We start from the raw sequence: 26,232 nt of genomic DNA, 5'->3' as shown, positions 1-26,232 counted from the left end.
ATACTTTTATGAATATTACACAGCGGTATGGCCTATAGTGTCACAATACTTGTATGAATATTACACTGTTGTATGGCCTACAGCGTCACAATACATGAATTAATATTACACTGCGGCTTTGCCTGTAGAGTCACAATACTTGTATGACTATGAATATTACACTGGGGTATGGCCAGCAGCGTCACAGTACTTGTATGAATATTACACAGGGGTACAGCGCAAACACTTTTACTTTTTTTTACACTGGAGCAGAACCCCTGGACAAACACAGCAGAGCCCCTGGACAGACACAGCAAAGCCCCTGGACAGACACAGCAGTCCCTGGATGGACACAGCAGCCCCTGCCCCTGGATGGACACAGAAGCCCCTGGATGAACACAGCAGCCCATGGATGGACACAGCAGCCCTTGCCTAGGATGGACATATCCAGCAGGCCCTGGATGGATACAGCAGCCCCTGGATGGACACAGCAGCCTCTGCCCCTGGATGAACACAGCAGTCCCTGAATGAACTCAGCAGCCCTTGACCCTGGATGAACACAGCAGGCCCTGGATGGACACAGCAGCCCCTGCCCCTGGATGGACACAGAAGCCCCGGGATGGTCATAGCAGCCCCTGGATGGACACGGAACAGCCCTGACGAACAACAATTAACAAGAGCCACCGCTGGAGTGAAAAGATGCGCCGATCACCGGGACCTTTATTGAATACAAAACCTGTGAGAATCCGACAGCGGGAGGATGACGTTTTGCCTCGTATTGGGATTAAAGTCAGATGGGAAACCCCAAGCCGGGCTCAGATCTGATTCAGAATAGCAATGTTCTGGCGGGTCCGGTTCTCTGAGAACCGGACCCGCTCATCTCTAGTTTAAGCCATGGTCATGGAGAGAGTTTGGGTCTCATTTGCAGTATATAGGACCATCCAAATTAAGACCCTCATTGTTGCTCCATGTTGGGAACCACAATGACAGTCCTATGAATGTGGATGCAAACTATACAGTTCATCAAGGCGTGTGTATGGGCATGCAGCATTGTGAAACAAAATTGCTAACTTTTCATCCGTTTTATCATCTAAGTGTTGTCTGATGCTAAGCATCAGGTAACATTGGGCCTGATTCACTACGGATCGCAATATTGCGTACGCACGCAGTTCAACGGTGATAGCATGTTAATTCAGCACAACGTAAGGACGCCCACTTTACCATACACACATCCATAATGCTTAGCAGAATATCGAAACCATTGGTACAATCGAGTACCATCGCAGCCAAATGCACACTTGAACAAGCCTTACTCAGAAATTGCTAACTTCCAAGCACGCTATGAGGCCTCAGGCTGTGTATGGCATCGCAGTGGATAATTTATGCACGCCTGCATCTCCCCGACAACCCTCCTTATCCCCACCCACAAATGGTGCTTCCTGTCGATCACTCTGTGAGGGGTCTGCCTAGCCTCTGCAATAGCAGTTCCGACTGCAATAGCTAGTTTGCGCACGCGCAGCTTATCCATGCACAGAACGCAAGAATCGCCCAATTGAATGCGTATTAGCATCAATGATCTAAGCTGAATCATGCCCATTGTCCATTGTGAAGTGCAGTCATTCAGGCCCTGATTCAGAGCCGGACGCTCCGAAAGAGCGCTCGCTCTGAATCAGGGCCGTCCCTGCTTGCTTTTGGAGCGGCCTCCTGGCTGCTCGCATAGCTGTGGGTGACCACCCACAGCTATAGCGAGCGGCCAAAATGATGGTCGCGATGGTCAAGACCATCGCAACCATCGAGCTTGTGACGAGACCCTGCGGTAGGGTCTCGCTGCCGCAAGCCCAGGAGTGCTTTTGGCTCTATCAGAGCCAAAAGCACTCCCACTGACATCACTTGTGATGTCAGTGGGGCCGGACCCAGACGGTAGGCGTTCCCATGGGATCGCCTCCGTCTGGGCAGCCACACCCCCGGCACGCCCACCAAAGGGGGCGTGCTGTCAATCACCATCGACAGCACGCCCCCTTTGCTGCGAGACCCTTAATGATGGCTTGGCCATCGTTATTCGTCGTGCGCATGCCCACTTGGGCACCATCGACCCGCCTGCGAGCGCTCAGTGCTCGCTAGCGGGTCAGAATCAGGCCCTCAGTCTCTTGATGGGGTAAAATAAAATGGTGACTCTGATTAACTACATCAACTTGAATAAGCCTTGATTAAATAAATCCCTATACTGTATGTTCTAGTGAGGTGGAAACCAAAAGTACTTAGGACTATGACTTATCTTCACTTTCTTTAATTTGGCACTAACTCTAGGGAAGAAATTACTATTTTAAGGAGATTCTGAGGGCTATAAATTTCCTGTAAATTTCCCTTCACTGCAGAGGTTGAGTGACGCTCGTCTCACACGTATACCTTAGAGTTGCAAAAGATGAGCCCTACTGGTCGTTCAATGAGACAGTCTGCTTTAAAAAATAATAATAATTTACTGTCCCTATTGCTGGTCTAGTTGACTAGTGTGGAGTGCCGTGCTCAGCGTTGTGAATCGGGAACTAGTGTTATCGCACATGTCCAAGATGATGTCACTTTTGTAAAAAAAAAGAAAAATGAATGAAAAGAACATCTCCCCCACCATAGTTCCTATAAGAAGATTTAAAATAAGTGTCCCCTCTTTCCTCTAGGTGCTCCCATAGCAACCTGAAGCTTACTGCAGCCTGGCCAGGTGCTGTCAGCCTGTGAGGCCAGGAAGTCTGCATCCATGGATGCAGATCTTGGCCTTGCCACTCATGGAAAATGGGGGGCGACATGCCCCCATTTCTGGCTAGGCAGGCTGTACCTGCTCCCTCCCCTCTCCGCAAACGTCTCTGCCTGTCAATCAGGCAGAGGCATATGGGGGCCTGTGTTCGATTTCGCAGGACACGGTCTGCACATACGCAGAATGGATCCTGCGCATGTGCAGATTCCAAATGATCGGGAATCTGCGATGAGCTGTGCATACCGAATCAGACTTTAAGTTTTACCATTGGCTGCACATGGGTCGCACCATCGAATTTTGCACCAGCCTTATGGAGGCGCAGAATGTCCATCTGAACCTGGCCGCCGAATCAGTGCACCTGTGGAAAAATCGTCTGACTGCGACTCGTCTGCTTCTGGCTAGCCACCCCCTTGTTACTACCCAGGAATGCCCACTAAAATTGCCTCGCCTTGTATCTGAATTAATTCTTTCCGTGGTAACAACCATAGCACATGCGCAGAGTGGCTCGGACGCATGCCAGGCCTGAAAACATCAGCCAGTGAAAGAGTGAAAGTGTCTGAGGTCCCAGAAGCACAGCCTCAACCATGAGAGGCCATAGTCAGTTGATGGAACAGCACCTGCCATAAAGCTGACCGAAAGTGTTGATGGAGCATGTGATATAGAGCCAATGGTGGCGTCTAAAGAATCACCTGTTGGCAGCATTTGGCTAACAACTGAGTACAGTGTGCAGCAGATGTGCATATAAAGGCCACACAGCAGATTGGCTTAACCAGGGTGTTGGTTTAGTAACCAGGAAGAGATCATTATTCACTGATATCCTAGTCACTATGCCATCTAAAAGCTTCTGTACCCTAGGTTGCTTAGTCTTCTATGCCATAATTCCATTGACTGGTTGGAGTCAGAAGCTTCCATCGCAAAACACTTTAGTGTCCAGAATGTATAGTTGTTGCCCCTATTACATTCTGTCTTTAATTGTACACAACACACTGACCCATTGTGACTTGAACTCTGTACCCCTTCTTCTCCAGTACACTGATGACAATTAGATTAAGTTTCTAGATCAGGCGCAAATAGGACATCTTATATGTCTGTAATAACTGTTCTGCTTCTGCTGACTTTGGGCCTGATTTTCACAGGACGGAATTGCAAAGCTGTGCGCATGCAGCTTTGCAATTCCGTTCTTGTAATTATGGTAATGCAGCAGGAGACATCATGCATGCATTACTTATCCAAACTGCATCCAAGGATGCAGCATCAGATAATCAGCGATAACACTGACTGCTGAGTCATGGGTCATGAAAGCCGGCCGCCGCAGATACAACAAAGAGGCCAGGAAATCTCCATCGGCTGTTGGAGATCCTAGCCTCTTCCCTCCCCCAATGGCCCTCTCCTCCCGCCCACAAACAGCAGCAGACTGTCAATCACTGCTGGCAGACTGCGTGCGAACATGCAGGATGCATACTGCACATGCGCAGTATGGGTCTGTCGCCTGCGCAGATTCCCGACCATCGGGAATCTGCGTTCAGTAGTGCCCTTTGTCTCCAAGCCCTCTGGTGATCACTGATTTACATGGCTTAAATGGCTTAATCACATGAACCAAATTTTACTACAAGTAAAATTACTTGTGACTTCTGAGTCCATGTACCAGCAGTCCTTGCGGTGGATTTATGCTACATCAAATGCTGATCTATTCCCGCTGTCACTTTTAGGTGATGAGGTGCCACTTCATATACTTAATCTGCAATAGTAGACTTTGTGCTTTTTCAGAGAAGCATAAGACTCTAAGGGGTAAATTTACTAAGGTTGAATGACATCGAATGAGGCAAATTTGGCCGTTAAATGCATATTCGGAATTTACTAAAGGCTAAACTCTTCCAACTTTGCTCCATTCAATGTCTAAATCTCTACCGACAATACCTGTAACTCGGACAGCAAAATGTTTTCGGACACATAGACCATCGATACAACTCGGCAGCCTTTTGCCATAAACATTAATAGGACCTTGAAATTTACTAAGGATTCGTATTTGTTTTAACGGCCGAAATATATTGCAAGTTGGCCACAAAAGATACAAAAAGAACCCAAATAGAAAACTCAAATATCACACATTTTTCCATTAGAGTTTCACATCTCAACCTACACAGATGCATGCACGGATCAGGGAGATCCATGAAACATGCATCTGTGTGTAAAAAAATAAACACAGAAGCACGGACAGGATCAGTGAGATCCATCTTTGCTTCGGTGTTTAAAAAACGGCATGTCCCCCCCCAAAAGAACAACCAGCACCGGGCTTTGGAGACCCAGTACTGGTTTTGCCAAATACAGGGGACAAATGACATAGGGGTCCCCTGTATTTAGCACAACCAGCACCAGGCTATTCAGAGCCAGCTCTGGTTGCCAAAGTACAGGGGACAAAAGATGTAGAGGTCCCCTGTATTTAGCGCAACCAGCACTGGGCTCTGAGCTGGTCCTGGTTCTGAAAATACAGGGGAGAAAATGCATAGGCTTCCCAGGTAAATTCCAGAACCAGCACCAAACTTTTTCTAGCGGGGAACTGAGTAATGCCACTGCCAAGAGATCCCTTACACTGTGTCCCCAGCCCAAAGCATTACCCCTGACCACTAGTTAGACCTGGGGACCCCCTCTCCAGGGAAACCCAGGCCTAGACTGATAGCCCAGAGTTATCCCTAGCCGGTGGGTGCCGGGTTGATTTTGTAGTGTGGTGTGATTGATAGTAGTAAAAATATTGTCTTTTGCCTTGGAATTACAGGTCCCAGCAAGCCTCCCCCACATGCTGGTACTTGGAGAACCACAAGTACCAGCATGCAGGGCATCACAGGCCCGCTGCTACCTGTATTTCCATAGCAAAATAAATCTTAACAAACCATAGAACACATACACACCGTAATAGGAACATTTTATTTTTGAGGTCCCCACTTTCCAAGGAATTCCAGCCCTGGGCTTAACAGTTTGGGGCTGATTATTGTAATGTGTGTCTCCCTGCTATGGCACTATCCCGTTGGATGGTGCAACCTGGTGCTGGTTACTGTATAATAGGTGGACCCTCACCATTTTTTTGCCCCTATTTTCCAATTCCAGCCCAGGCTGTGAGGTCCGGGGCTAGTTACTGATTTGGAGGGCGGGGACCCCACATATTTTTTTGCTTTTTAGTTTTACACTTTGTTAACTTTTTAACCTAACAAAGCCAGCACAAATCATAGTGAAAGTTCAAAACCAACAGACTTTAGAGCTGTAAAAAATTACTGACATCAAGGTCATTTTTTAATACAGCTAAACACCATTGATGTCCAATAGTAACCTATCGGTTATGGTTTAGAACCAAAACCAACAATTAACCAATGGTTAGTAAATTTATTCCTAAAGCTTCTTATAAAAAATGTGCTTTGATGTAAGGTTTGCAGCATTGCCATTGCGACCTCCTTGACATTTTCTTGGACACCTACTGAAGTCAATTGCTGAGAAGTAGACAACATTTTATCTATACAGTACTGTGCAAAAGTTTTAGGCAGGTGTGGAAAAAATGCTGCAAAGTAAGAATGCTTTCAAAAATAGAAGTGTTAATAGTTTATTTTTATCAATTAACAAATTGCAAAGTGAATGAACAGAAGAGAAATCTAAACCAAATCAATATTTGGTGTGACCACCCTTAAAAACAGCGTTAATTCTTCTAGGTACACTTGCACACAGTTTTTGAAGGAACACGGGAGGGAGGTTGCTCCAAACATTTTGGAGAACTAACCACCAATCTTTTGTGGATGTAGGCTTACTCATATCCTTCTGTCTCTTCATGTAATCCCAGACATACTCAATGATGTTGCGATCAGAACTCTGCGGGGGCCATATCATCACTTCCAGGACTCCTTGTTCTTTTTTACACTGAAGATAGTCTTAATGACATTGGCTATATGTTTGGGGTCATTGTCCTGCAGCAGAATTAATTTGTAGCCAATCAGATGCCTCCCTAATACCTCCCTAATACCTGCCTGTATTTCTCAGCATTGAGGGCACCATTAATCCTGACCAAATCAGCAACTCCATTTGCTGAAATGCAGCCCCAAACTTGCAAGGAACCTCCACCATGCTTCACTGTTGCTTGCACTCATCATTGTACTGGTATCCAGCCCTTCAGTGAACAAACTGCTTTCTGTTACATCCAAATATTTAAAATTTTGACTCATCAGTTCAGAGGACCTGCTGCCATATATCTCCACCCCAGTTCCTTTGTTTTCGTGCATAGTTGAGTCGCTTGACCTTGTTCGCACATCAAAGGTATGGCTTTTGGCTGCAATACTTCCATGAAGACCACTTCTGGCCAGACTTCTCTGAACAATAGATGGGTGTACCTGGGTCCTACTAGTTCCTGCCAGTTCTGAGCTGATGACAATGCTGGACATCTTCCGATTTCATAGGGAAGTCAGCATGATGTGTCTTTCATGTGATGCACTGAATCTACGGTCCTCAACATTGCCTGTTTCTTGGTGCTTCTTCAAAAGAGCTTGAACAGAACATCTTGAAACCCCAGTCTGCTTTGAAATCTTTGCCTGGGAGAGACCTTGCTGATGCAGTATAACTACAGTACCTTGTGACTTGTTGCTGTGCTCAGTCTTGCCATGGTGTATGACCAGTGACATGAAACTGTCTTCCACAACCTCACCTTTGTAGCAGAGTTTGGCTGTTCCTAACCCAGTTTTAAGCCTCCTACACAGTTTCAACCTACATATGAAAATGATGATTATTATCACCTGTTTGGTATGATTGGTTAATCATACACCTGACTATTATCCTACAAAATCTCTGACTTTGTGCAAGTGTACCTAGAAGAACTGATGCTGTTTTGAAGACAAAGGGTGGACACCAAATATTAATTTGATTTAGAATTCTCTTTTGTTCATTTGCTTTGCATTTTGTTAATTGATAAAAATAAACTATTAACACTTTTATTTTATTTAAACATTATTACTTTGCAGCATTTTTTCCACACCTGCCTACAACTTTTGCACAGTATTGTGTATTCATTCATGTTTCTGCATTCACCGAGCTTTGGGCCTGATTCAGACCCGCTCGTGAGCGCTGAGTGCTTGCAAGCAGGTCGATGTTGGCCCAGTGCGCATGCGCACGACGGAGTTGGCTCCATCGTGCGCATGCGCGAGACCCGGATAGCGACGGGCAAGCCGTCGCTCCGGGTCTCATACCAAAGGGGGCATGCTGTCGATGGTGAGTGACAGCACCTTTGGTGGGTGTGCTGGGGGCGTGGCTGCCCAGACGGAGGCGTTCCCATGGGAACGCCTACCATCTGGGGCCGGCCCCACTGACATCACAAGTGATGTCAGTGGGAGTGCTTTCGGCTCTGATAGAGCCAAAAGCACTCCAGGGCTTGCGGCAACGAGACCCTACCACAAGGGTCTCATCGCAAGCCCGATGGTCGCGATGGTCTTGACCATCGCGATCATCTTCCTGGCCGCTCGCTATAGCTGTGGGTGGTCTAAAATTTAAGAAGGACGGCCCTGATTCAGAGCGAGCGCTCTGTCAGAGCGTCCGGCTCTGAATCAGGGCCTTTGTACCATATAAAGTATGTCTCAAGTTAATTCATCTCATTAGACCTTTCTCTTTGTAAGGCATCTGTAAAGCCATGCACATAATGAAGTATACTTGCGTTCTACAGCCAAGCCTATTGTCCCCATAGCTCTATCCACCTCATTCGGGTTTGGATTAGCATAGGTATTGCTAGTAACCTTCCACAACTTTTCCCACTTTAATTGCATCTCCATGGCACATCACACCTCTATGCAGATGCAGAAAGTGGGCGTCCTTGTACACTAGGTAAGGGCGGAGGCTAACATTTGCATGTACTCACAGCCGCCACTCCAGCAACAGACGTCATAGTGAACTTAGCTGTGTTCATCTGTGAATCAGCCCAGTGAGTGCCGCCCTCTCGTACAGAATCCCACCAGGCTATTTTCCCAATGTTACAGAAAAATCATGGAGTCCAGTAAGGATGGTATATTATGGACTAAAGCAAGGTATCATTTGTGTGGATACGGCATCAGTGATATTGATGTTTTCAATGTGACAATCGCAAAAGTAAAAACTGTGCATAGTACAGGACTGAGAAAATGGAGTAAACTGTGAGCCTGATTCAGCAAGGATCGCTGATGAGATCACGTATGCAGATGGCCGATTGTTGCGTACTGCGCATGCGTATGCATCGCAGTGCGCAAATGCCTCACTATCGATACTACGATCATAGGGCCTGATTCAGACCAACTCGCAAGCGGCTGTCCGCTCGCAAGTGGGTCGATGGTGTGCACTGAGCATGCGCACGACGGAGGGAGCTCCGTCGTGCGCATGCGCCAGACGCGATGAGCGAAGGAAAGTCCTTCGCTCGTTGTGTCTGATCAAAGGGGGCGTGCTGTCGATGTTGATTGACAGCACGCCCCCTTTGGTAGGCGTGCCGGGGGCGTGCCTCCCTGACGGGGGCGTTCCCACGGGAACGCCTCCCTTCAGAAGCCGGCCCACTGACATCACTAGCGATGTCAGTGGGAGTGATTTTGGCTCTGATAGAGCCAAAATCACTCCGGAGCTTGCGGTTGAAAACCTCAACCGCAGGCTCCGGCTCGCAGTTTCGATGGTCGCGATGGTCAAGACCATCGCGGCCATCAAACTGCACGCTCGTATAGCCTGTAGGTGGTCACCCACAGCTATACGAGCGTCCAGGAGGATGCTCCATTTTCATGGAGGCCGGCCCTCATTCAGAGCGTGCGCTCTGCTCAGAGCGTACGGCTCTGAATGAGGGCCATAGTCACTACACAGACACATCGCAGAGTGATTGACAGGAAGTACCGTTTGGTGGTGGTGTTGGGAGAAATACAGGCGTGCCAGTGCGTTTGAACGCCATTACAAGGGCGTGCATAAATTAGCCCCTGTGGTGGCATACACAGCTTGAGTGCTCACCGCGTACAGGAAAGTTAGCGATTTATAAGTGAGGTCTAACCTGCTCTAAATGTGCGAGCGGCTCCGATGTACTTCGATGTTACCGATGTTTTGGCTGGATTGCACGGTATTACGGATGTACAAGACAGGAAGTGGGTGTCTGCATTTTGTCTGTGCGAGTGCTTTGCGATTTCGCAGCAGAACTGCGTACGTGATTGCAGCAGCGATCCTTGCTGATTCGGGCCCTGTATCTCTTCAGTTACTTAGTAAGGTCTAGATCTGACATGATGCTAAAATCAATATTTCTTTCCCCAGCTAATTACTCCACATCTTTGCTACACCCTTGAGATCAATGTCATTGCCAGAGTTCAGCTAGTTGGTCCTGGGAGTATTTTAGATAAGGTGAGTCCCTACAGATACCAGTACCAGGTTTTTGGATTGTTTGGCCCAGCAATAGCATTTACAATATCAAAATCAAATACAGGCTGCAGCATTGCACCAGAACACACATCCAACACCTTGTTTTTTATCCAGACTGCGGTAATCGGAAATGGGGGTTTCCCATACTGCTGAAAAAAGCAATGGATGGGGTCACTTACAGCAGCCTCTGTCTCCCTGAGGACATCCAGGCAAGAGAAGTGGAGTCTATTCCCAATTACCTGTACAGGGATGAAGATCTGGCTGGCCGTGGAGAGGTAGAGATCTGTTATACTGGCAGAGCATTACAGTGTTGCAGTTGCTCATCCAAAGGGAGGCATTTGTTATCTACATTAAAATATCCTCCAACATTTGAAGTTATAATTTGATGCCCTTGACAATGCTACCTACTTTACATCTAAAATTGACTCCATACGTCAGGACATCAGATCCCACCAGTCCTCTAGCGCTCCACCTCCTCCTTTCCCAGATCACCCCATCCCATCTATTTTACCTACTCTGGCATCCTTCTCCCCTGTATCTGGAGAGGTAGTCATGACCCTCATCTGGTCCCCCCCTTCCACCTCCCCCCATGACCCTATCCCCTCCCACCTCCTCCACTACCTTTCTCCTTCTGCCTGCTCCCATCTTGCCCACCTCTTCAATCTCTCCTTGTCATCTGGCAGAGTCCCTTCTGCATTCAAACATGCTCTTGTCTCCACGATTCTTAAAAAACCTACCCTTGATCCTAACACTGGGCCTGATTCAGAGCCGCTCGTAAGCAGATGCTTGTTCGTTCCGACCGATGTTCGCACAACTGCGCATGCATACGTATTTTAATACGCATGCGTGAACCAGTCAGTGCGGCCGAAAATCGTGTGCTCGCTAAATAGCGAATGCCTGCTATTTTGAGGGACAGATTGAGGCATTTGTGGGAGGTAACAGGGGAAGGTGCTTGAAAACGGGGAGTGGAGATCCGAACGCAGGCGTGCCAAACGGTCAAAACGGGTGTTTTAAGGGTGTGCATAATTACTAAAGCAGCGTCATCGACCACGTCACTTGGTTGTTTTATAGTCAGAACTGCTCGCATGATTGTGGTAGGAAAAACCAACCACAAGAATAGCGAGCAGTTCATACGCCTTTCGATGTACTCGATTAATCTAATAAATAGCGGACATGACGTATGATGCGAGCGGCCAGGGGGCGTTTTTTTCAAAATTACGTTCGCATGTTTTGTTCGCTCGTTCAGACATAGAGGCGTGAACAGACTGCAAAGAGCGAACGGTTAATTTAAATAGCCAGCCCCTTTTTCTGGACGAGCGAGCGCAAATAGCGTCCGGCTCTGAATCAGGCCCTCTGTCTCCAACTACCGACCCATCTCTCTCCTCCCTTTTACCTCCAAACTCCTTGAGCATATTGTTTACAAGCGCCTTACCACCTTTCTTTCCTCCCACTCCCTCCTTGACCCTTTCCAGTCTGACTTCTGTTCTCTCCACTCCACTGAAACTGCCCTCACAAAAGTCAGCAATGACCTCCTTGCTGCCAAATCCAAGGACCACTACTCTCTGTTCATTCTCCTTGACCTCTCTGCTGCTTTTAACACTGTGGACCACCCTCTCCTGCTGCAAATCCTTCACTCCCTGGGTATACATGACACTGCCATCTTCTGTCTGTCCTATCTCTATGACCGATCCTTCTCTATCTCCTCTCATAACTCCTCTTTCCCCCCACATACTCTTACAGTAGGTGTTCCCCAAGATTCTGTTCTTGGACCTCTCCTATTCTACCTCTATATGTCCTCTCTAGGAAAACTCATCTACTCTTTTGATCTCCATTATCATCTCTATGCTGATGATACTCAGATCTACCTTTCCTCCCCTGATCTCTCCCCCTCTCTCCTCACTCGTATCTCCAACTGTCTCTCTGCTATCACTTCCTGGATGTCCCAGCGATTTCTTAAACTTAATATGTTTACGATTGAGCTGATCATCTTCCCACATAAGCTCACTTCCCACTATTTCTTTATCAATTGATAGCACTATTATTTCCTCTAGCCCCAAAGTGCGCTGTCTTGGAGTTATCCTGGACTTCTTCCTCTCCTTCAAACCACAAATCCACAACCTCTCGCAGTCCTGTCATTTCCTTCTCAAAAATATTTCCAGGATCAGACCCTTTCTTACCCAGGATGCTACTAAAACCCTTATACACTCACTGGTCATCTCCAGATTGGACTACTGTAACCTCCTCCTATCTGGCCTCTCCAACTCCCATCTCTCTCCACTCCAGTCTGTCCTCAATGCTGCTGCTGGGCTCACCTTTGTCTACAAATGGTCTACATCTACCTCTTCTCTCCTACAAGCTTTCCACTGGCTCCCCTTCCCCTTCAGAACCCAATTCAAGGTTCTCACATTTGCTTACAAAGCCCTCACCCACTCCTCTCTCATATACATCTCTGACCTCATCTCCCTTCACTCTCCTGTCTGCCCTCTTTGTTCAACAAATGCACGCCACCTCCTATGCCAACTGATTACTTCCTCCCACTCCCGCTTCCAAGATTTTGCCCGTGCTGCTCCCCACCTTTGGAACTCTCTCCCTCTCCCCATCAGAATTTTCACCTCTCTACAAGCCTTCTAATGAGCTCTAAAGAACCACTACTTTATCAAAGCCTTCCAGGTCCTAACTTGCTGCTACATGCTCCTTCCTCCCTGCCTACCCCATCTGTGTCACTGTATGGCTGCTCCTCCCCTTTAGAATGTAAGCTCTTATGAAAAAGGCCCTCTACCCTCTTGTGTTTCTCCTTACTTTACATTCATCTACTTCTTACTCCCCACTAGGGCACCTAACACTTGGTTGCTTATGCTCTGTTGCTTATTTGGGTGTTATGGTCACCAATGTATCAATGTATATTATACATGTCCTTGTTCTGCATTGTACTGTACTGTAAGTCACTGGTCACTTATTTGTTTATGTACTTTGTAAGGTGCTATGGAACACTTGTGGCGCCATATAAATAAACAATAATAATAATATATACATACACTCGTGTTTTGGGAGAGAACAGAAAGGCCCCCGATACCAGTGGAAGGCTGCACTATATTGGGAGGGCATGTTTATGTCTGTTTATGGGCCCCTAAGAACGCCTCTGTACCTCACTGTGGGCCTCATTCAGAGGCGGTCGTTAGATGCAAGCGGTCGCACTGAATCATCCTGAACGGCCGCCTCCTTGTCGATCGTTAAGCTGTGGGTTAACACCCACAGCTCTAACGACTGACATGGGAGATGGTCACGATGGCCAAGACCATCGCGGCCATCGGGGCTTACGACCAGACCCTAGGGTAGGATCTGGGCACTCGTAAGCCCCAGGGAGCTTCCTGCTCTGTTCCAGCAGGAAGTTCCCCACTGACATCAGCAATGATGTCAGTGGGGCCGCCCCCAAATGGCAAGTGTTCCGACCGGAACGCCTCCGTTTGGCCGGGCATGCCCCCGGCCCGCCCAGAAAACGGGGCGAGCTGTCACTCAACATCGACAGCTCGCCCCATCTGCTACGAGACCCCTAACGACGGAGCGCCCATCATTAGCCGGGCCTCGCGCATGCACACGACGGAGCCGGCTCCGTCGTGCACACCGAGTTGATTGTGAGCGCTCAGCGCTCATGACCGACTCCGAATGAGCTCCTGTGTCCCTGTATGCAGCATACAGTATTATTTCATATTCACCTGAATCTCCTTTTTTGCTCACACAGCTTTGTGTCCAGCATTGTTCATTACTACTATGAGAGTGATGAAGCAGTCAGAGCAGACCCCGAACTTCAGGCTTGGGTGGCAGAGATCTTTACAGAAGGTTTCTTGGAGAACAAAACTTCAGGTAACAATCACTCTCTTCCTGTGTTCACTGGGAGGTCGGAACAATTCTATGTTGGGGAGGGCAACATAAAAAACCCTTGCCATCTCCCCCTTCCCTCCAACCTACCTGGCTGTTGCTGGGCACGAAGGACTGGAACGGCGGCTGTGGGTGGTCAGGGGCTGTGCTTTATAGCAATAGGCTGCACGGCCCCTGCGCTGCACGGAGGAAGTGTAATGTGCGTTCTTTTAACTTAAAGACCGCACATGACACCTCCTCCTCCGTGCAGTGCAGGGGCCATGCAGCCTATTGCTGAGTGAATTCACACTTAAAAATTGTACGCATTGCAGATAATTAAGTATTTTCCCCAGATTCACGCAATTCAATAGTAAACAGCCAATAGCAGGGATTCTGACATTGTCATACATCAATTGTACAATGCGTGAAGTGCATGAAAAAGTGGGAAGAACACTGTTAACCCCCAAAAAGCGACAAATAAAATAACAGCAAACGTAGAAAGCTGTTAGTGGGCATAAGCTTCTAAAAGGTGTCATTTTTTTTTAGTTTTACAATCTATATAATAATCTGCTAAGGTCTCCCATTTTACACATGCTTTCACTGCTGGAGCAATGGGACAGACCCTAACCATGCCAGAGATGTAAAAGAACCCACTGGGAGCAGGTAAGTATAAAGCAGTGGGAGGGGGTGGGACAGAGCAAGGGGGTGGAGCTGGATATAGAGAGGGCATGGTGGGACAAAGCTTGGACAGAGACGGGGTGAAGCGGGACAGAACGGGAGGTTCTGGCGGGAGAGGGTGGAGCACCAGTTACAGGTGGTGGGGCAGGGGTGGAGCAACGTGGAGACCGAGGTGACCTGGCATATGCTGGGTCCTTTTACTAGTTTTTATGATGGAAAAATTATACTTACCAAGGCTATTTCAATAAATACAAGACTTTTGGGATACATAAATATGTCTCTAATGGACAGTTTGAAAATTTAATGTCTTTATTGGAAAGATTTTACTATTTAAACCCCTAAAAATGCATTATTATTCATTGGGATACCAGATGTTCTTCAGTTTGTCCCAACATTTTTACCTTAAAATCAGAATTCCCCTACCCTATAGTTGTCTGCAATTTTGGAATAAATTTACAAAAATCACGGACAAGATTTTTACCTCTAATTTTGATTTGCGGGACCCAATTCGCTGCAAATCTCTCCTAATTGAATTGCCCACAGAGAGCCACTCTGAGGTACAGTAAACGTTCTATAGCTTCACCAAAGCATCACTAAGCCTACATGTTGATACCAAATTCTGTGGTAGGATGATTATTTGACCTTACGGTGTAATTAAATATGTATAGAAATATTATTTTATGTTTAGTACCCTGAAGTTTTTAACTAAGCCTAGATAGTTTGGCTGAGTGCACTAGAGGTCTAGACCTTTAATGGAGAGTATCTTACTCCCTGTGATAGGAATACCATCATCCTTGGAGACCAAGGCCTCTCTGATCAAGTACCTGACCATGGTGATCTTCACGTGTTCTGCTCAGCATGCAGCTGTCAACAGGGGTCAGGTGAGTGGCACAGATCATTCCTTTTCACAGCACACTATAGACACTGGTGGCCAAAATTGCGGACACATTTTGAAATTTGAATGTTTTTCAACTTTGAATGCTTATAAAAACTGTTTCACTTCACGCAGTGCAATGATTCATATATCAAATGAAAGGAAATTTAATGCTGAATTCAACACAATAAACAGAGGTCAAATATTTGCATTGCAAGGGAAGTTATGCTACTTTCAGTCAGACAAAGAAGCACAGATGCGTGAGATTCAAGAAGCGGATTGTAGTAACAGCTACTACCAGCCAATCGGAATCGTCGTTCTGAGGACCAATCAGCTGTTGTTTATGAGCTGGTGCAAGGTCATGTTCAAAGGTGGGAAAGGTCAGTTTGGCTGTTTCATTTTGCAGAATAAAGTTGGTCACTGAAGTGCAATTATGGTTGGATGTGGGTGTGTGTATTGTTTAGTGCTATTGACGGTGTAAAAAATAAATCCAACAATGTCGTCCAGGCAAAGTGGTGACTGGTCACCCAGGAAGAGATTCAGGATTGTGGTGTTACGTGAAAATGGTCTTTTGTATGCGGCAATTGCGAGAGAAGTTGGTGGGAATGTGACAACATCAGGAGTACGAAAGTTTTGTTTATGCTATCAGGAAACACAATCTATACAATACAATGATGGAAAAGTCCGGAAAAAGTGCACAACAGCTGTTGATGATAGAAGAATAAAACTAATTTGCACCAGGGACAGATGGATGTCATCTGCGGCCATTAGCAGTGAATTGAGTTCAACTGGTGATTTTGTCAGTGCAAGAACGGTACGGAGAAGACTAACGGAGGTTGGCCTAAAAGGTAGGATTCCCCGAAAAAAACCATTGCTGAATAAAAAGCAACGGCAGAAACAAATACAGTGGGAAAAAGAACACATTGCATGGACAGAAGGTAAGTGGAAACAAGTGATATGGAGTGACGAAACTAAGATATCGATATTTGGTAGTGATGGGAGAAAATATGTGAGACGTCGCATCGGGGAAGAGGTACATCCAGATTGCATTCAAGCGACAACAAAGAATCCTACAAGTGTTATGATCTGGGCATGTATGACACCAGTTGCTGTAGGCCGCCTTTATGTCATAGATGGCACACTGAACAGCAGAAATTACATTGACACCATCCTACAACCAAAATTCTACCTTCTATCAGGGATCTTTTCCCAGATAATGCCCCATTTTTTTCCAGCAGGATTCAGCTCCCTGCCACACTGCATGGATAAGCAAACAGTGGTTCATGGAGAATGACATACAGGTGCTGGGATGGCCAGGAAACAGCCCAGACCTGAACCCCATAGAACATTTATGGTTCTGTTTGAAAAACTGGTACATCTGAGGCATTCATCCAATAAAAGACAATTAATTGAGGCTATAATGGTCTCATGGTACTACATAATAAAGAAGGAAGAGCTCCAAACATTGGTTGGCTCAAAGCCACATCGCTGTGCTGCTGTCTTGAAAAATAAAGTATACCCAACAAAATACTGATAGGACAGTAACATCATAAGTACACAGGGATTTTCACCCTAAGTGTTGTTTTCACTGCATAACTTCCCTCGTAATGCAAATATTTGACCTCTGTTATTGTGTTGAATTCAGCATTAAATTTCCTTTAATTTGATATATGAATCATTGCACTGCATAAAGTGTAACAGTTTTTAGAAGCGTTCGAAGTTGAAAAACATAAAAATTTCAAAAAGTGTCCGCAATTTTGGCCACCACTGTATTACAGTAATTACATGATACAGTACAATATTTCATGTATAGGGCGAGATGCATCAATAAGAAAAATGTGGTCAAACCCCGGAAATGCAGGTTTGACCACATTTCTCATACGCACCAAGCTTGGTTGCAGCTGGGTAACTCCATCTTCCGAATGGCATTACCCATAGAAGCCTATGGGCTTCTTCCCCAGAGTGCTGATAGAGGGATCCAATCGGATCCCTCCCAGTCCCCACCGCGACACGCTGCTTCCTTCTGCGCATGTGCAGAAGGACGCCGGAGGAGCTTCTGGGTCATAGACTCGGAAGACCCTCCACCGCAAAGGGCCGCTCTTACCGACAGAGCTGTCCTTTGGGGTGATCGTCATGCCAACGCCGGCATGCATGCGATGACTGGCGGAATGCATCACATCGTGAGTGTGATATGTCATGCATCCCGCCCATTGAGTAGAGATTGTTTCCTATACACATCCATGGACAAATTGATGCCAAAGGAAGCTTCATTGACAAACGGCATTGATAACATAATGTCAAAGGGGTTATGTATTGAACAACATTATGCCTTTTTTCCACTCCTGGGAAACCTTTGATGTGTGCTATAAATGGATGTTGGATTATACAGTAACTAGTATATTATTTAATTGGACCTGACATATACTGGACCACTTTGTTCCATGCACCATTCCGCCTCCTGCTCAGCCTCCTACTCAATCTGGCCCACTCTCTCCCGTGGCTGTATATTTACCCCATTCTCGTTGGGTCCTCTCTGGCTAAGGTCCGTCCCGTTGCTCACTGCAGTGGGAGATGTTGGAGGGGTGACACACGACGCTCCCACTGTGCATACATGTCGGAGACAGGACAGACCTTAACGGATTAATATATAAATGTAACACATGAAATATGAATGCTGCAAGTCATCATTTCAATTTCTGCATTAAGCTGCATGTGTGTTGAGGTAGACCCATTTAGGTCCCAAGTAGGCAATGTTTTTCATTTACACCAGGGGTGGGGGAACCTTTTTTCTGCCGAATGCCATTTTGATATATATATATATATAACATTATTTGCGGGCCCGGAACAGGCCACGCCCCTCTGTGTGCTGTCACACTGGGACAGGGCCAAAATCAACAGTGATTACAGCAATGCCTGGAGCATCCTGAGGATGTTCCAGGGAGCTGTAAAGGCAGCGGTGTGACTGTCTGAAACATCCTAAGGATGCTCCAGGTTGCACTGCTGCATAGATTCTGGCTGCAGCGTGCCATTATAGGCACCCTGCTATCCAGATGAGGCTAGCAGAAAAAAGCTCAGAGGGCCAGGCCAAATTATTCCGTGGGCCTGATACGGCCCCCGGACCTGATGTTCCCCATCCCTGATTTACACACTAGAGCTAGCCTTTGGCTACATATGCACATGTCCTATGCATAAGAAATAAAATATTGGGATGAGGACTAATCAATCTGGGCAACCTATTTCCGCACATGAACGTGTTTCAGATATTCAATGCTTTCATTGCAGTTTGACTTCTCTTCCTGGATGCCCAATTGTCCCTCTTCCATGAAATGCCCCCCTCCCACAGCTAAGGGCATCAGCACAATGCAGAGTATCCTGGATACATTGCCAGATGTAAACATTACAAGCATTGCTTTAGCCGCAGTCTGGCTGCTCAGTAGTGACACAAAGGACTCGGTGAGTACCTGGGATCAGTATAGACATTGTAGAAATAAATGTGCCCCATTGTTACATATTCCCCAAAATAGGAATACAGAGCACCTGTATATAGAGCTGCCTGAATGCACCATCCATTCATGTACATCAGGCCTGGCCAACATGCAGTTCTCTAGTTGTTGTGAAACTACAAGTCCCAGCAGGTAATTGGTGGGAGGATATGATTGGTAGTTTTACAACAGCTAGAGAGCCACAGGTTGATCGGGCCTGATGTACATGCAGGTCTGTGTAAGGTGCTATAGTAGTAGGGTGAAATCCGCGCTATTATGACAGGGAGTGATATAAAAATTGTATTATAAATCCTTAGGGCTGCCACAGATCAGAGTGACCCCTTCCAAGGTCACCAGAATAAGTAATTTGTATGTGGATATGATCTTATAGGGCGCACCTAATGGAACTGTATATGTTAAAATCTAGGGTCAATGCTGTCAACAGATGTTCTATCGTATACTACTATGCGTGTCTATATATATATATGAGTAGATGGTTATAATGTATACAGATGAAAATAGCATTTATTAAAACATGATATAGCAATTCAATTCAAATAAAATATAACATATAGCAATGAGTATATACAATGTGCAACAAGGTAAATGGCAGCACAAATTGGTACCATAAATTAAAAATGAATCCATAAAGTCTCACAGTGTCTATAGTTTAAGACCAGCGTATTTCAAAATCACTGCTTAACAGATGGTTAAGAGACCTGTAGTTCCTGAGCAGTCTTCTCAAGGTTATCTTTGTAAAAAACTGGAAAATAACATCTGGCCCTATTTGTCAAGTATTAGGTCCACTTTTTTCTTCCCTTGGTCAATATTCCAAATGCCATCTGTATTAATTATATATGACCTGGAACAAGTCCGGTCAAAAATGCATATACAGTTCCATTAGGTGCGCCCTATAAGATCATATCCACATACCAATCTGTGTAAGGTGGTGACTGATGAATGGACTTTCAGTAGTTAATGAAATAATGATGACATCTATATTGGACTTCCATTAACAAGATTTCCCAATCCTCTCTAGAGACGTTTAGGGGATTACCCTGATGTGCGTTTTACAGAGAAGACCCCACAGAAGTTTATTGAGGATTTCCAAAACAAGCTGGTGGAAATTTCCAAGTCTATTAATGACCGGAACAAGAGCATGTATTTGCCATACACCTACTTGGACCCAAAAGTGATTGACAACAGTATCGATGTCTAACAATAATAGTGGTGGTTTATCAACTGGTTGTGTCTTAACGTCCCATCCATTTATCACATGTAACCCTGTGTTGGGATAAGACTATATGATCTGGTAATTCCAATATAGTTTATTAGGTTGAAGTATTCACTTTGCTTATAAGGGGATGGGAAGGGTGAAGACAGCCGCTCTTTAATTTAATTACATCGGGAAACCATATCACGTAGAATTGTGCTACATCTAAACTCCTGACTATATGACTTTTCCACATCTCATATGGGGCTAGACCTAGCCAGATACTGAACTTGTAGAGTTAGATTACAGTCCAGTATTCTAAATACCAAGTGATCTCTTGTTTCATTGGGTGTGAGGTAAGAGGACTGGTGACCAATATATACAGAACTGATGATGTGTCATGTACTATAATTCTACTTTTAGACAAATTGTTATGATGACCATTACAATGGGCATCCACAGAGCCGGCTCTAGCCAAATTAGTGCCCTAGGCAAGATTTTGGGTGGTACCTCCCATGGGATCCTGAAAAAGCGTGTGGCCTCACAGAAGGGGTGTGGTCTCACTGTGCTGTGGCCCCTTTCCCCATTGTGCTGCGCTCCCAGCAGCCCTCACCCAGTACAGATAAAAGCACAGCACCCATCTCAGCACAGATCAAAGCACAGTAACCCTGAACCAGCACCCTTGTCCCAGCACAGCACAGTGCACAACACCCCTCACCCAGCACAGCACCCCTCTCCCAGCACAGCACCCTTCACCCCTCTCCCAGCACAGCACCCGCGCTAACCACTAGCCGTTGTCCAGGTGCCCTGTCCCCGCAAATCACCACTGGCTGTTCCGTCGCTGCCTGTTTACTGTTTGCTGCTGCCAGGCCCAATTGGAGCTGTCAGCTGAGCTCCAATCATGGACGCTACACAGTGACAGTAGCAGCTGCCATAGTCTCTGCCCAGCCAGCAGCAGGTGCCACGGCTGTGCCTGCCCCAAACCTGCCGGCCCTAAGTGGGCTTGGGTGCCCCTAGGCATTTGCTTAGTTTGTCAATGCCTAGGACCGGCTCTGGGCATCCACTAGCAAGGACTGATTACTATTAAAATGGGTTTGGATTTTAGTAATTCCCCCAAATTTGGTCAGTTAGTATATGTCATAAATACAGCAACTGACTGACAACACTTTCCAATCAGGTTACCTTTGTGTGAGCAGACATGAGTATTTCATAACATTAGCTAGCATCACAATAATTTAAATTCTGTGACCATTTTCAGTCAGTCAATTAGGGGTAAATTTACTAAGAATCGTGTTGGTCACGATTTGATCCATTTTTTAAACACGGATAGGATCGATCAAAATCGGATGTTTTTTTCACAAATAAATTTTGGGTATTTACCTGACTCCCGTGTCAGGATCGTGTTTACAGATGGTGTATGTGATAGATCCTGTCCGCGTTTAAGCCTCATGTTTACTACCCAAGTTTCCCTCACGAACAATCAGCAGGCTGCACAGTGAAATATCAGTGTAATATGTGAAGGCTCCTTGTGTGTGTGTTACTGTAATGTAAGTGTTAATGATAAAAAAAAATTATGTAGGATCCCCCCCCAAAAGGCATAACCAGCCTCAGTCTGCTCAGCAGGTCCTGGTTCCTAAAAATACGGTGGAAAAAAATGAGTAGGGTTACCCGGTACTTTAGGAACCAGCACTGGGCTGCTGACCAGTCCTGGTTTTAAAAATAGGGAAATTTGTGTAGGGGTCCCCCCTATTTTTAAAAACAGCACCGGACTAAAAACCAAACGGGGTGTAATATCACAGACAGCAGACCCTATCACTGGGTCTCCCCAGCCAAAGCATTAACACTCCAAGCCAGTCAGCATAAGCTGGGGATCTCAGGGGAGATGGGGACACCCCCAAAAAGGGGTCCCATGACTTTCCCGAGCACCCCAGGCTTAGTCTGAAGCCCGGAGCTCTTCCCAGCCCCCCTGGAGTGGTGGGTATAGGGGTAATAGTAGTGAAATGGATGTCAACTATTGGATTTTCCAGTGGAACTACAGATGCCAGCATGCCTGTCCTTTGGCACTTGTGGAACTACAAGTGTTAGCAGGTGGCCAGCACCCAGGGCTGCCATCAGAAAATGTGGGGCCCAGTACTGACAGAAAATAGGCAGGGCCCCACCCCAGGGTATGGGACAGAGGTTGGCGGAGCTGTGGATAATGTGGGTGGAGCTACTTTTAAGGGGTATTAACATTTGGGCTGTGGGGGCAGTTGTTATAACTGGGGGGGGCGCAGGGAAGTCTGCCTGGACTGGGGCAGGCTGGCTGGCTGGACTGGGGGAGGGCACAGGGAAGGCAGGCTGCCTGGACTAGAAGGCTGGCTGTACTGGGGAGGTGGGCAGGCTCACTGGCTGGACTAGGGGGGCACAGGGAATGCTGTATATACTGTGTGGGGAGTACAGGGAAGGCAGGCTGGACTGGGGCAGAACAGGGAAGGCAGGCTGCTTATACAAGAATACTGGCTGGACTTAGGGGGACTTAGGGGGACAGGGAAAGCAGGCTGGCTTGGGGGGGCACAGGGAATGCTAAATGGACAGGGGGTGGGGAGCAGGGAAGGCTGGCTGGACTGGGGGGTCTCAAGAAACGCTGGCTGGACTGGGTAGGGGCAAAGGGAATGCTGGGTGGACTGTGGGTGGAGAGCAGGGAAGGCTGACTGGACTGGGGCAGGGAAGACAGGGTGGGTGGCTGGCTGGCTGGACTGGTGTTGGGCGCAGGGATGGCAGGCTGGCCAGATTAGAGGGCTGGCTGAACTGGGTGGGAGGGAGGCGAGCAGCAGGGAAAGCTGGCTGGCTGGACTGGGGTGGGGGAGTAAGGCAGGGGTAGCATACCTTGTTTAGAAAGAGAGGAGTCCTGGGTGGCAACAGTGCAGCAGGTAGAGTCAGAGCATCGGCGCCACGGCATTTGGAATATGGAGCCAGCCGCGAGCCAATCACAGCTCCGCTCGCGGAACGGCAGCCAATCAGGAGCGGCCGCTCCTGATTGGCTGCTGTTCCGCGAGCTGTGATTGGCTCACGGACGGCTCAATATTTAATTCAAGCGCAGCCAATGCTCTATCTCCTGTGACTGTCAGCCACCCAGTGCATTGCGCACCGCTGCTACCCGTGCCCCATCTCTTTCCGGGCCTGGGACTGGATTCCCGGCAGTCCCCCCCTGATGGCGGCCCTGCCGGCACCCATACCACCGCTGTAATATAAAAAGTTAAAAAACCACAACACACACCGTAGAAAGTATAACTTTATTACATATACCTACCTGCCCCACTCACACATACTTACCTGCTGCCAGGTGATCTGTACACTTCTCCATGTAGTAATCCAATGGGAGCACCTGGAAAAAAGATCCTATACTCACCTCTGACCTTGCTCCGGTCTCCGTAGCATCCACGACACTTGGCAAAACAACAATTACCCGTTCAAAGTTGGACAAGTACAGGTATATGTGTTACCACATATACCTATACTACGTGGAATGACAGAAGACTGGAGTCATTTGAAATTCACGCGCCCCGCCAGCCAATCAGAGGCCGCTTAACATATAGTGGCCGCTCATTGGCTGTGTCCCACGTTTGGCACAGTCAATGATAATATAGTATATACACTGTGTCACTCTTGATAATAAGTTGCTTTGTTTCTCTAAACAGGAAATTCTTTTTTTTTGTTTTTAGCACAGCCAGGAAAAAACACTCAAAAGATGGTCTATTGGGGTGCAGCACAGACATAGCAAAGTATATGTTTTTTTACAGATAATCCAATAAACACTGTCTCTGCCAAAGCTTATACACAAGTGACAAGCGATACTGCAGAATAATTTCCTTTATAAGAAATGTGTAGGTTCACACTAACAAGCAAGAGACTTTCAGGTTTTTTTATAAAATTGTTTCTGGGATCCGACTGTGGCAGGAAGACCTGAGCCAGGACTTGGAAACACCGAGGGGTCTATTTATCAAGCAGTGAAAAGTGTGGAGGACAGGACCAGTGGAGAAGTTGCCCATAGCAACCAATCAGCTTCTACCTATTATTTTATAGACTGTACATGATAAATGCTAATTCAAAGCTGATTGGTTGCTATGGGCTTCACTGCTTGATAAATAGACCCCTCAGATACTCTAAGCATACCTCCCAACATTTGTCCACGGAGAGACGGGACTTTTGCGCGCTGAAGGCACGTACGCCTGAAAAGGGGGTGACGTGTGGTCCAATAGTAAAGGGGGCATGGTCTAATGACACGCCTCCATTAACATCACTTCCCCCCTGTACTGTAAATAGATGCTGTGCGCTCTGCTTCCCCCAACTTCCCCCCCACCGCGGGACACTGCGGCCTGCGGGTGGAACAACGGGACAGTCCTAGAAAAACAGGACTATCCCGCTGAGTGTATGCTCTGAGTTCGGGAGTGTTCAGATTATGCAAAAGCCAAACCGATGGTCTGCGTAGTCCCTGCAATCTCAGTCCCGCTCGCAGTGGCTGGTTTGCACACGTGCACTGCGATGCATACGCATGCCAGGAACGCAAAAATCGTCCGTTTGCGTTAGGTGTGAGCGGGTTCGGTTTTACTCGGATTTACTCAGATCTTTTTATTGGCTATCGCCTATCATGTGTTTTGGATAGCCAATAAAATCAATCCGAATTTGCGGTAAAGTGGCGATAAGAACCGAGTAAATCCGAGTAAAACCGAGCCTGCACATCCCTAGTTTGCGTGCGTAATTGCAGTTGCGATGCATTGTGAATCAGGCCCTGTATACTAGAAGAACTATTAGCCATTCTCAACAACCTTATTCAGAAAACTTGTGACACTGCTACAACAATTACATGATAAGGGGGAATTAACCCGAATAATTTTTTCATAGACATTGTGACGAGTTTTACGATGCCTGCGTACACTGTATTGAAAAGTGGGTTAGCTTAAAGGACAATAAAAGTTGGTCTGGTGCTAGATGATCTTTAGCATCTGTTCAGCAAATTTATTCCATTAATATTGATGAACAATATTTTGACCAGTGGGTGTAGTCTGGGAGGTATTGGTGGGCATGCAGGCAGCGGAATAACAAAGGCCTCCATGTTGTCTGTGCTTACTATTCCGTATTTCAGTTTGCGATTCAGGTAGGAATAAAGTCGGCTACAGAACACAGTGACAGAATCACTGGATGTCTTAGTGCATTCAGGCCAGAGATAAGATCCATGAATTCCCAGACAGAGGCCTAATTCAGACCCACTCGCGAGCGCTGATGTTGGCCCAGTGCGCATGCACAAGACCCGGATAGACTCCGGGTCTCGCTACAAAGGGGGCGTGCTGTGGATGGTGAGTGACAGCACGCCCCCTTTGGTGGGCATGCCAGGGGCGTGGCTGCCCAGATGGAGGCGTTCCCATGGGAACGCCTACCGTCTGGGGCCGGCCCCACTGACATCACAAGTGATGTCAGTGGGAGTGCTCTCGGCTCTGATAGAGCCAATAGCACTCCAGGGCTTGTGGCAACGAGACCCTACCACAAGGGTCTCGTCGCAAGCACGATGGTTGTGATGGTCTTGACCATCGCGACCATCTTCCTGGCTGCTCGTTACAGCTGTGGGTGGTCACCCACAGCTATACGAGCGGCCAGGAGGCCGCTCTAAAAATGAAGAAGGACGGCCCTGATTCAGAGCGAGCGCTCTGTCAGAGCATCCGGCTCTGAATCAGGGCCTCATTCCGGACAGATGAATCCTTTGCTTGTAATAATCTTTGGTAATTCCTGGCAAAGGTGGGTGTTATAGCCAGACACTTTGAAGGCTGTAACTTTGAACTGCTTTATAGAAAACATGTGAATGAAACCTTTCCACACTGCAGAACATGATGAGAAATCCCTTGAAGTTCAGCATCTAGAGCATCTATTTTCATGTTCTCTGAGGCCTCTCCTGACTGTGAAGAAAGATTTTCCACACTGTAGTCTTCCATTGTGACTTTTTAATGGTGATTTCAATGTTGTCCGCTGGCTGAGATCCATCTCATCTGAGGGCAGTGGC

At 46.9% G+C, this 26,232-nt stretch overlaps 1 pseudogene; it reads left to right on the top strand.

The window, feature by feature from the left end:
* The window catches only part of LOC148477492 (hydroperoxide isomerase ALOXE3-like), a 51,495-nt pseudogene extending 31,288 nt beyond the window's left edge, over positions 1 to 20,207 (top strand).
* Positions 20,208 to 26,232: the final 6,025 nt, after the last annotated feature.

This window comes from Taudactylus pleione, unplaced genomic scaffold (assembly GCF_031769625.1).
Source record: "Taudactylus pleione unplaced genomic scaffold, aTauple2 ptg000711l, whole genome shotgun sequence".
Classification (NCBI taxonomy): domain Eukaryota; kingdom Metazoa; phylum Chordata; class Amphibia; order Anura; family Myobatrachidae; genus Taudactylus; species Taudactylus pleione.
This window is presented reverse-complemented; position numbering and strand designations above follow the sequence as displayed.